Source organism: Epinephelus moara, chromosome 24, assembly GCF_006386435.1.
Source record: "Epinephelus moara isolate mb chromosome 24, YSFRI_EMoa_1.0, whole genome shotgun sequence".
Lineage (NCBI taxonomy): Eukaryota > Metazoa > Chordata > Actinopteri > Perciformes > Serranidae > Epinephelus > Epinephelus moara.
The window spans coordinates 11,294,106-11,306,554 of NC_065529.1; the positions used below are offsets into that span (position 1 = coordinate 11,294,106).

Below are 12,449 nucleotides of genomic sequence, written 5' to 3' on the forward strand. Positions count from 1 at the left end.
TGTGTGCCTGTGTGTGTGTTTGTGCATGTGTGTTTATGTTTGGGAGATAAAGTGCATGTGTGCACATGCACGTTTGATTACTGTGAGGGAACCCCCCCACCCCCCCCCACACCCCCCACCCCCCCTTCACGACCCCCCCTCCTGAGGGAGCCATGGTGTTAAAATGACTGACATGTCAGTGTGCAAGTGTGTGCGTAGTGATTACTGCTCTGGTGGAGTGGTTAAAAGGTGTGATAACGTGTGTCTTTGTATGAGTGTGTATGGACACACATTTAAGGGGATTAGACAGGATGGTGATGTGTGTGTGTGTGTGTGTGTGTGTGTATGTGTGTGTGCGTGCGCGCGCGCATGCTTTTGTAAGAGTAGGTGGGGTTTTTTTGCTGAGTCTGTAAGAGTGTGTGTGTGTGTGTGTGTGTGTGTGTCTGTGTGTGTGTGTCTGTGTGTGTGTGTGTGCTCACAAAATTGCATGAGGGCTGGTTGCTGGTTGAGTGTTTGAGCTGCTGACAAATCTAATTAACACTTTGTAGATATGTATCAGGTACCAAATACACACGCGCACACACACACACACACACACACACACACACACCCCTAATAAGAGTCAGACAGAGTGTGTGTTGTACACAAAGCCCTGAGTATTATATACAAAATACATTAACTACATGACTACATGACACATTAAAATTATAATTTTAGGAGAATGCAATGAGAGCATGATGATTTTCAAAAATGTTGCCCTGATTTTGCTTCTGAGATTTTGAGGCAGGCTGTTCTAAACTTAAAAGCAACAACAATATCCTGAAGGAAACAAGAAGTCAACAGCCTCTTTTACACTACCTGTTCAAGGTGGGAATGTTGCGCACTGTTCTGTATAGAGGGTAGGATGGTGGAATCAGGGGACAGAGTTGTCTCGTCAGTGCTGAATTGATCTATATAAATGGGACAGCTAGCAGAACAGGATCATCACATCACATGATATTATGCGTGCGACCCAACATGGGAGGTTTAAAAAGTAACTGATAGTAGTTAGCAGCTAACTCAAAGAAGAACAACTGCCAAAAATGCCCGCAAATCGGGAAAACACTGAGGTCCGGGAGCTCCTTACCCTCCAAGCAGAGGACAAGATCAGCCACCATATAACAACGGTGATAACTGATTGTTATTGCAATGTTTTGCCCTTGTTATTGTTTATAAAGCGCTGCTGACGTGTACGTTATATGTCACACTATAGGCTGACGTTGATGTGTTTCATACCAGGCCCATCACGCCTCTTGTGCATCTGCAAGGCTGGGATGCTGTCTAAAATAACACATGGGAGCAGAATGAAACTGCCGTTGTTTGGTTCTGTGCAAAAATGCACAGAATGTAGGGACTTTAAAGTGGCCTTATAGTGCAATCTCTGTGTAAAAGGGGCTACTGAAAAGAGGCTGAGCCTAAGTCCAAACTATCAAGCCATCATGTCCAGCCAGATCCCAAACATGACTTAAACACTGAAGCAAAAGTACAGTGCTTCTCTGCTCTCCTTCATCATCTTTTCCAGCAAATAAATAAATAAATAAATAGAGGTCACTGACAACAACACTTCCACTACCGCCAAAGAGTCAGTAATGGCAGCATTTAAAATGACTGACCACAGAGTCAGTCAATCAAAAAACAAAGTTACAAGATTCACTCCTAATTGGCTCAACTAGGCACACCGTCAAAAAACTGTCTTGCTCCTTTGGCTGCTTAACCATCTCTGAGGGCTGTTTGGCTGTGACATCATCAAAGGCATACCTTAAAGGAGCATTTCCACATCTTTAAAGTAAAACTACCATACGATTCTTACCAATATCAATATGGCTCTTACAACCCTGACCAGGCTTACAGAATTGTTTTCCAGTAGTTTTTTCCCCTCCTGAAATGCATGGCCATGTGTGTATGAAAGCTTTGCTTAAGTGTGAACACCACCGTCTTAAGGCTTATTTATACTCCCTTTACATACGAAAATAGATACGTCCGTTTCAGACGTTGTAAATGTCCCTGCCCTCAAATTTCCATGCTTCCTTTATGATGGCATAGATAGAGCCAATAGGTGGCACTTGAGGGCAGAGTCAAAGGAACAACAAAGCGTACACGTACAATAATTTTGAATGTTTGTTTTGATGATGGTGGGATGCAAAAAAGGCTGACATAAGAGAACTCAGGTTTTATAACCACCTTACACCAAACTATTGAAAACACGTGAACCAACTGAGGTAAAACTCTCGTGATTTTATTCCAACATTGAAAATTTGTGGGCAACAGTGACATTGCTTAAAAAGTTATTTGGTCTATAACCATTATTACTAAGGCAAAACAGTACTTAGTCGTAGGGTTAAAAGCATGAATAACTTTTCCTGAAACTTAAGATTGCAGCAAGGGCCTGGTTTTTGTTATGTTTCTCTAACTGAAATAGTCATACTCAGCCTGTTACTTCAGATGATTTTCAAAAATGCAAATGTAATTCTGCTGAGATATTAGGCAAAGATTAAAACTGTAGGATGATGTGAGAGCATCCACAGCACCCTGGGCCACACATTTCAGAAGCTGCCGAAGAAATACCAGCTGCCGTGTGAGCCAATCCACAAAGACACCATGGTAAACAACGTCAAACATATGACTGACATACACTCTTATTAATGTACTTTGTTATCCGAAGCATTTTGCTAGGTAACAAACGCTACAAAAATGAGAAGTGGAGATCTAGAAATGAAAAATATCATTTAGGAATAACAGACAAAATTTATGCTTAAGCACAAACCCTATATATCCATATGTCATATCTTGTTAAGTGGGTGAATTCAAATGAGAGGGGCTATCCCAGCAGCAGCAGCAGCATTGGTCACAAATTAAAGGAACCATTTCACGACTGAGTGAAGCAATGGCCAATGGCAAGCTGAGCCCTGAGTCCTCCCCAATCAAGAGAGTCATTGAGTGGAAAAATACATGAGAACAAGTCACCCCCAAATTGCATTTTTAGATTGAGGGCAGCCATCACCCTGTTTAATATAATGGATTTATGACACAATTCAAGAAGAGGTCCATACAGATGTGCTGGTAGAGCAGATTTACTGTTTCATTATTGTCAGTAGTGATCCTCAAGTTCCCTTATTCTGATTTTTTTTTTCTCAATCTTTGGTTGGAGGCACATCACTAACATGTTCTTTCTACTACCTATCTCTGAGATCGCATGTAAATAGTCATTCATTCATTCATTCAATCACAGGGCCACCTTTTAATAGCCAGTTTTTAATAGTTTAATAGTCCAGCCGATTTTTTTTTAAAGGAGCACCAGTCAAAACTCTTAGGAAAACAATGGATATGTAATAACAGAGAGCACACTGGACAATGGACATTGAGTGCTTTGAACAACTAATATTACAGCCCTTTGCTCTTGGGAGTGCTCTGGTAACAACCTTGTCTGCATACATAAGCATATTAAAAGCCTTCAGAGATGACAATGAATGTACGCAACTACTGTATGTCATCATTCATGTACTAAATCTGTTTCCATTGCGCATAGTTGCATTAGCTTTTATTAATACACCAACATTTCCACCTTCCCTAATCATAAAAGCTTTTTTGCAATATTTTGAGAATTTTTCTGATTTTTGGCATTTGCACGCAAGCTTTGTTTTGCCCAAATTGAAAATGCACACAAAAACAGGTGGTAGAAATGCACCTAAAGTGTTTGGTTTTTTTTAAGTTAAGGTGGCTATCACTGCTCATGCTAACAACCCAGTCCATTCAATCCAACAAATCCTCAAACCTTTATGAACACATACGATGTTGCCTCCTACCCTCTAATACAACCCATAACACAAGTGTTTCCGATATTGGCACCCCTACTGTATGGTTAGGTTTAGCAAAAGAATAATGGTCGGGCATCTTTTTGTCACAGGCGGGGTTTTTTTTGCCTTTTACACAATTTTGTAAAAGATTACACTCAAACTAATATTTAAACCTTGGACCTGCAACTTAATAATTAGACTCTACTGTGTGTTTGGTGTTTGTCTTTACTTTAATCCATGTTCTTCGGGTGCTACTGGGTCCTTTTTCTATGGGTAAACTATAAAAAACACTGTAAAAGTCTCCTAATCATAAATAGGCATCCAGTCATTGAGTGGCTTAGGTCCCAGTGCTGTTGTAACAGGATGACTTGGCAGAACGGTAGCTTTCCAATTTGTTGAAAAAGTTCAACTACTCCTTCCATCTGATCTTTAAATATGCTACTAAAATGTGTACCACCAAATCCCATTCACTAACAGTGCACTGCAGTCTAATTTCCAAGCAACCTTGCTCTAATAGGCAGTAGGTGATATGATGCTTTCCGCTTTGTTAGCAAAATGACCAAAATGTGTCCCCCTTGTCAGCCTGCCATCCCTCTCTATCTACATCCATCCTCTGAAAATAAATACAGCAGCACACAGCTCTGACCTGACAGGACACATGCACCCAAACAGTCTCAGTAACTCCGTGGATTTTTGTAGGTTACCACCTCTCGCTCCAGAGCATTTGTGTCTGAGTGTTAATCTTTGACAGTGTGTCATAGTGTAACAGATTGTCCCCAGGCCTTATATCAACCACAAACAGACATATGGATGCCTGTGCAGTAATATAGGTTAAGTACCTGGCTCATGAGCACAACATCTGTATTCCCACCTGGAATCAGGCAATTCTGGGTCTTGACCTTCTTTAACATCTTCCTCATCTTTCCATCTCTCACTCATCTAACCCATTTTCCCGTTTTAAAACCTGTTTTTCATAATCCCTGACTACATTCTGCTGCATATTAATGTGCAGATTTAGTTGTGGGGAAATGCACATTTGTTAAAACACCTCTCAAAAGACAGCCAGTGTAACACAAGTGTCACAGTGTCAGAAACATTATCATCCTGCTTCTCGAATATCTCACTTTCCTTGCCTTGATGGAGGAACATATCTGTTCTTACACAGTTCTCTCCTGTTGTCAATATATTTATTCCCTGATGGTGACTAAACAAGCTTCTTTTCATGGTAATTACAGGAAAACAAAGCTTGTAGGATCACAAAAGAATTATTAGGTAATAAAAAAAAGACTATTTTTACTTGAAACAATAATTCATGCGCTGAAAAAAAGTCACAGCATCACTTCCATAGATCCATAGATCTGTAATCCAAAGCCTCTTCTATTCTGTTCATGTGAGATGGACCATCAGCACAGGAGATAACCTTGCACTTTTTAGTTCTCAACATGCAGCTCAGACAGAATATTGCATGACAGGAACTTGGTTTCTGCTGCATGCCATGATTTTTCTGTTTGAATATTCTGCTGATGAGGCAGCGGCTTATCCGCTGCTATCTGGCTACACACACTTGTGAGAGACACACACGCACACACACTTTGAGCCAACAGATTAACTGGACATGGCAAAAGAGAAGTTATCTACAGCTAAATCTCTACAGTTACGTAAATGTAGAAGTCCAAGCAGTGGTGATGGAGACGAAATACAGAGGTAAAGCAGCCTGGAGACTGATGAAAAAATATGCTTCTATACCTACTATTGTATATAGGCTGTTTCAATACTATTCTGTTGCTACAGCAACAGCTTTGGTCCCATTTACTTCCTTTCAGCTACCAAGGAAACTATAAAAGATGGAAAGGTCATGACATCAGTGACAGCGTTTAAATTTCACATTGGATCCAGAGTTTGGTGTCTGTTCTATTGAAGTCAAAGGCGAAGGCCGGCAAATCACACTATAACCCATCATATGTGTGCTGTTTCACCTTTGACTGAAAATCCTTCGACCAAATTAAAATTACATTGACTAACTGTGTTGACTGATGTTTTTCATCTAAATGTGTGCGTTTATTTTTCTTGTTATTGGTCTCCAAACAGACCATGGCTCTGTCCGTCAGCTGCATGAGACTCAAGCTCCTGATTGGTCCAAGCTACATCATGATACATGACCATACAGGGCAGGTTCAACTTGTTATGACTGATCAGACTGCATTTATAACCACATCAGTTTATGGATGGCTCTGATTTTTGTTCTAGCTGGACTCAAGAGTTTGGTCAACATCTGCCAAACTAGGACTTGACTGTATGCTCTAAATGCTAAACAGAGAAATACTTCACCTTCAAAAGGAACATATGCTCATTCATTCAACCTTTATTTAATCTCGAGAAATCATTGAGGGACCGCCCTCATTTACAATGAAGTCTACAGTTACAACAGAATAAATATGATAACAAAACAAAGTAAGAGCAAATATATATATACAGGCATATAAATATACTCATACACACACACATACACATACACATACAAAGGAAAGGATCACACACACACGGCTCAGACAATCAAACAACAGAACAGTTAAAAACACTTACATTCAAGAGTGAAGTAGTTTGTAATCATGGTTGTACATCAGTTACTCACCCTATGTTTTTTAAGGTAACACACAGTTAGTAACTGACACACAATTGATCATTTTGCAGGTGAAGTATTCCTTTTTTATTATAAACTGCATTTTGCAATAGGTCCATGTAACACCCAGTCAAACTGCTGATTTTAACATTATATGGCTTAAGATCCTTAAATAACTTCATGTAAGTCCCTATAATGTATGCGATGAATTAACATACATATATCAGCATGAGGTGATAAATAAATTAGAATTTGGTGGGTGGATCTTTGTCAATGCAATGACATAGGCAATCCATGAGTGTTAATTTATGAGTGAAAATATGCATTACTGTTCAAATCTCACATAGAACTTCTCACAAAGAGGCACAAAATCTCTTGTATTAAGGGGAATGGATGCTGTTGTTGTTAGCATGGCAAAGTGTGCTATCTTTAGTAATGTTTCGTTCCACAACTTGTCCAACTAAGACTACATTTGCCATGAATCCTGCTGCTGATATGACAAATATAAACAAATGAATCTTTAGGGCAATAGATCTTAGGCCTGGAACTAATGCAACTCAATTGCCCAACCAATAGTCTCAACCCTAAAGATAAGCGCTTCAAAAATCTAAAGCATCTAACCGCTAGTACAGTATCAGACTGAGTGGGAGTCCAGTGCCTGTGCACCTATCTGCCATCCTGACTTTATCCTGCACCAATGTCCTGCATCAGGTCAGGTTCAGAAGTTCTTAAAAAAAATCAGACCCATGCAGGACTCTGCACTGCACTACATGAGGGTAATACTAAACTGCATTAGCACTGTACATTGACACTTAGGCCCTGTCTATATGTATCCAGATATTTTTGTAAACGGCTAATTTTTTTCTCCGTTTTAAAATAAATTTCTATCGACACAACCTAGTTATACAAAATATCTCTGTCTACACCAGAACGCTAAAACGGCCCCAAAAGCTTACGTGAGCAGTGTTCACACAGACAGCATTGTTGCTGCTGTACTGCTTCAGAGGTGCATGCTGCTGTAACTACTGTATTTCTAAAACTTTCACAATAAAAAAATGTTACTTAAAAAGTTAGTCAAAAAGTTAAAAAAAGATACATATAGTTTTTTCATGTCTGTCACCGATATAAACACTGAAACTCGTCGTCTTTAGACCAAGCAGTAAAACAAAGCATTAGCAAACTGGTAGTCCGCCATTGCTGTTCTTGTTTGCAAAGGCCACACAGACAAACAGTAAATGGAGTTTTGATAAATCTTCACCTTAGAGGGCGTTTTAAAATATATCTGTTTCAGGTATATAAAACTCTGTTTGCATGTGGTCGAGAGGCCCAAATGTAGAGGAAAATATCTGGATATGTTTAGACAGTGTTTTAATGTAATTTGCTAATGTCTAATATCTTTGTGTGAGCATACTAAATAGAAGCCAGGGCTGCTTGTTTTTCCACAGTAAATATCATTATGTCTCTAAATGACTGTGATAATGATTTACTGATGTCAAAATGATCCACATGACAATTTTTAATCAAATTCACATCCGTTTCACTGCTTTCCAACAACCACATGATTGGCATCAGACACATGGCCTCGGGCATTGTTCTTTCTAGAAAAAAGCCATGTAATGTGGGTAGATCACAGAGTGACAATTTGTTCTGATCTTTTCCCTTTGGCCATGAAGAGAGGGGGAGGAGAGAGAGAGGGGGAGAGAGAGAGAGAGAGAGAGAGAGAGAGAGAGAAAGGGGGATGGGATGTTAAATGTTAGTATGAAACCTCTTGGCCAAATATTTGCAGTGAAAGGCCCGTCGTTGTCCATTAGGGTCTCTCCCTCTTTTTCTCTCTCTCCCTCTTTCTTTCTATTTTCTGGGTGCATTAACCTCCTCTTCACAATGCGCCCAAACAAAGACATGACTGTATTTGTGTATGTGTGTGTGTGTGAGTGTGTGAGTGTGTGCTCTGGCACTGCTGTCCATCCTCCTGCATCCCTCAACAAACACTTATCCACCACACAGACACACACCTGCACATGGCAAAAAAAAAAAAACACTTGAAATGTATTAATGCAATAATCCTCCCACTTTCATATGCCACACACACACACACACACACACACACACACACACACACACACACACACACAATAAACATCTGTGAAAGAGCTGTGTGTAAATGTGTGTAATGTGTTCAGTATTAAAATCCTCCTACGTGGCAAACAAACAGCATGTTCAGACAGCTCTGCGTCACTACAGCCACTTAGGCCTCCTACACACACACATACACACAAACACACACACACACACACACACACACACACACACACACACACACACACACACAGGGGGCGTACAGTATGGTTAGACTTAGGCCATGAGGTAAAGACAGGTTATACTGAAAAGGAGCAGCAGAACATTTCTTCTCTCTGAATCATTTCCAATAAATAGACCAGTCTCTTCCTTATTGATGTGACTTTTTGACCTGAGAAAAGGTTAAATGTCAGGGTAACGCCCCCACAGTGCTGCACAGCCAGCCACTGCTAAAAAGATGTTCACACAATAATGTGACACAGTTTACTGTCTACACTCCACATCATATATAAATGAATGCTGTGTGGCTTTCAGTGCCTTTTTCTAAATAATGTGTAAAGGCACAGACTTGACACTAAATTAAATAGGAAAATCTATACTAAATGCGATGTGCTGTTTGTTGTGTAAAATATAATGTAACATATTATATAACAGATAACATTCAAGGTAGATACAGAGAAAGCTGAATTCTGCAAAGTAAGACTTCAACTTGTGAGATGGTTTTGGCTTCAAGTTTTCACTGTGGAAAAAAAAAAATCACTTGCTGTGAAAGTTGATTGAGGCTAGACCAGCCAGTATTAGATCAATCAAAGAACATAGAAAGTGTTTAGATGACATGACTCATAAACCTCTCAGAACTCCTGAACCCAATGAACTACTTACACTAGTCGTTTGAGACACTGGACAAGCATGACACCACAACCGCATGGTCAATTTTACAATACTGGTAGATTAGTTTAGGAGAAATTTGACAACATTTTCAGGACAGCTGGCAGGTCCCATGAAATGGCTAGCAGAGTGCAATTTCTTTCAGTATATTTCTGTGTTTCCTGTAAAAAGCAGGAAGCAAGGGCGGGACTTGTCACTGACAGAGATTGGTGTTTACAGTGGCCAATAGTGCTGAGTGCGGTTATGCACAAACTCTAAAATACCAATATGAATACCCAGATAGATATTGGCATGTAGGTGATCAGCACAGGACATATGTAATTAAAAAAACACTTAAACATCTTTTTTTTTTCATGGGAGCTTTAAAAATCCAAAAAATTGAGCCCAGTGAGGAGTGTGTTCAACCAGTCAGGTACAGGAAGATTGTATGTTCATGTCTGAATGAAAAAAACTGTTGCAATTCATCTGTTAAACAGCAGTCCCAGGCCTACTAATATACATATACTTATGTTTTTTGATGACACTTGGATCAAAAGGCTAGCCAGCAAAAAATATGATCTAAATATATTATCAAAGCAATGTCAAGTATTGCTATATACCAGAGGTAGGACCAAGTCATTGTGTTGCAAGTCACAAGCAAGTCTCTAATTTTTGCAGTCAAGTGAAGACTGACAATTCCATGTCCAGTCTAAGGTCCTAACTTTGTGTTTCTATTCATCAACGAGTCATAGTGTATTAAAACAAGTGCAACTGAACTGAATCATAAGAAAGAAGAGGTGACATTGTCTTGTCCTTGTTAGGTTTTTTTCATACCAATTTGTTTTCTCTGACCAAAGCATAGTTTTTGAACATGAAGGATATATCTTTGGTATAATTTTTTCCAACTGGCGCTCAGTGACGTAATATTATTTTTTCATGGTTTGATGTTGTCGGATTGGCTCAAAGTGGTTAATCTTGGGAATTAAAAGTCGACTTGCTGAGAATAGCTTCGACGTTAGTTGAGTCAGAAAATGACAAAAAGTGAAATGATTCATGGCACACTTTTTCAATAACATACTTTTTCATCTTCAGGCATGGGGAAAGGTAAAGTCAAGTTCAAGTAAAGTCATGAGTCATTGGTGTTTAAGTCCATGTCGAGTTGCAAGTCTTCTATGATTTTGACAAGCCGAGTCTGACTCAAGTCCAAGTCATGTGACTCGAGTCCACACCTCAGCAAAATGCCACACCATACCACTAACATTAGGAGTCAACTGTCATGAGATTGCCAATAATTTGTATGAAACAATTAACTGGTATCAGTGGTGATGACACCTGGGTAACTCCAATATGGCCGACAGTGGCCACATCACATCATGTCTGTGTGATGTTTGTCACTGAGCGTCTGAGAATGAGGCAGATATCTAAATGCATTTCAAATGTAGAAATTAACATCATTAATAAACAGAAAGAGACAAAAATGCAGACAGACAGATGGACAGACAGCAGCTCTAAAAGTAATTGTGACCAATGAGGTAACATGCAGACAAGACATAATCGATATTTTCCCAATCAACAGTGGCAGACTGACTAATCAGTGTGTGCATGTGTGTGTGTGTGTGCAGCTTAGCAGTATAGACAGGCGTAACCACAATGCATTTCTCACTTAAAACAACAAGATAAAATTCAGATGATGTATGTAGGTGATAAAATATTAAGCATCTTTTTTCCAATGAATCATTTAAAATGATGAAGGTGTGATATAATTGGCAGCTACAGTACACATACTGCGTACTATCCACAATAACGCTGACTCGAGTATATCACATGCCGTGCAGGATAACTTGTTTAACAATGAATTGAAGATTCACACCTACATTCACTCACACAGAGCGGGCACTACCAGGCTGAATTACACGTTTAACAGATTTTGTAGTGGTCTTTCAGGATGATATTTAGTGAGGAGATGAAAACAATCAAGGGATAAAGACTGTGAGCTGTGAGGGATTTAAACCCATCATAAAGCACAGCACACTGTATTATGTTTGATCCACATGCTGCTGTCTTTGAAACTAATTTCTCAACAAACAAGTGTCTTTGTGAGCCTTTAAGTAACCCAGTAAAAATCTGGAATATTTTCACAAAGCTGTTATTTCCCATACACACTTTACACTGTAACCGCAGATTTTGACTCAGTGCTATGTAAAAAATTTGCTGACTGTGAATTTGACATCCTCGTGTTTGCTTAAAATGTGGCTAAACTCTACATCTGTGCATAAAATAAAAGTGGAAAACTGAAAGTTCTCCCCTTCACAAACACACACACACACACACACACACACACACACACACACACACACACACACAGAGTGTACAGACATTAGTACCTCTGTCAGTGCTGCTCTTGCGTCCAGGTGTACAGCAGTGCTGGATGACTGTGTTGTATCTCCATCCCGATCAATCCTTCAGCATCCAAGAAGCCAAAGAGAAAACAGCAAACACAAAGACTGAGCGTCTGTCAGCCAAATCCACCACAAAGACAAAAACACAACAGATGTAACAACTGTAAAAATGAAGGAAAACACTACACTCTGTCCATCTCTTTCACCCAATCTATTTTTCTCTCCCTCACTCTCTGTCCCTTTCTCCCTCTCTTTGCTCTCGCTGTTTCTCTGTCCGCGCACTCTCTCTCTCTCTCTCACACACACACACACTGATTCTCCATCTGTCACCGCCCCCTCTCCTTCAACCCTCCCATCTCATACATTATTTATGAGTCTCAGAGACACACACATACCCCACTGCTGTCAAACACACTCACACGCACACACATTACAAGCTATGTCCCACACACACATGCAATTCAAACACAGTGGCCAATGTCTGCACAATCCATAGGTGTATGAGAGATCACAGAGGCATGGTTCCTCTCTATTTCAAAGGAAAGGTGTGGATATTTGTTAGACTGAAGCAGGATGTTTTCAATGGTAAACTTAACTAAACTATGACTAAACTTCCCCTTAGTAACCCTATAACAAAAACATCGAACCCCAAGAATGATCAAGGAACAGGTTTCC

At 39.7% G+C, this 12,449-nt stretch overlaps 1 protein-coding gene across 3 annotated transcripts in view; it reads right to left on the minus strand.

Annotated features, from left to right (window-relative positions):
* The window catches only part of nfasca (neurofascin homolog (chicken) a), a 136,796-nt gene extending 124,730 nt beyond the window's left edge, over nucleotides 1-12,066 (minus strand). For all 3 annotated transcript variants that reach the window (XM_050037639.1, XM_050037638.1, XM_050037640.1), the window contains exon 1: nucleotides 11,760-12,066. The gene's annotated coding sequence lies outside the window, so the exon portion shown is untranslated. The remainder of the gene's footprint in view (nucleotides 1-11,759) is intronic.
* Between the last annotated feature and the right edge of the window lie 383 nt (nucleotides 12,067-12,449).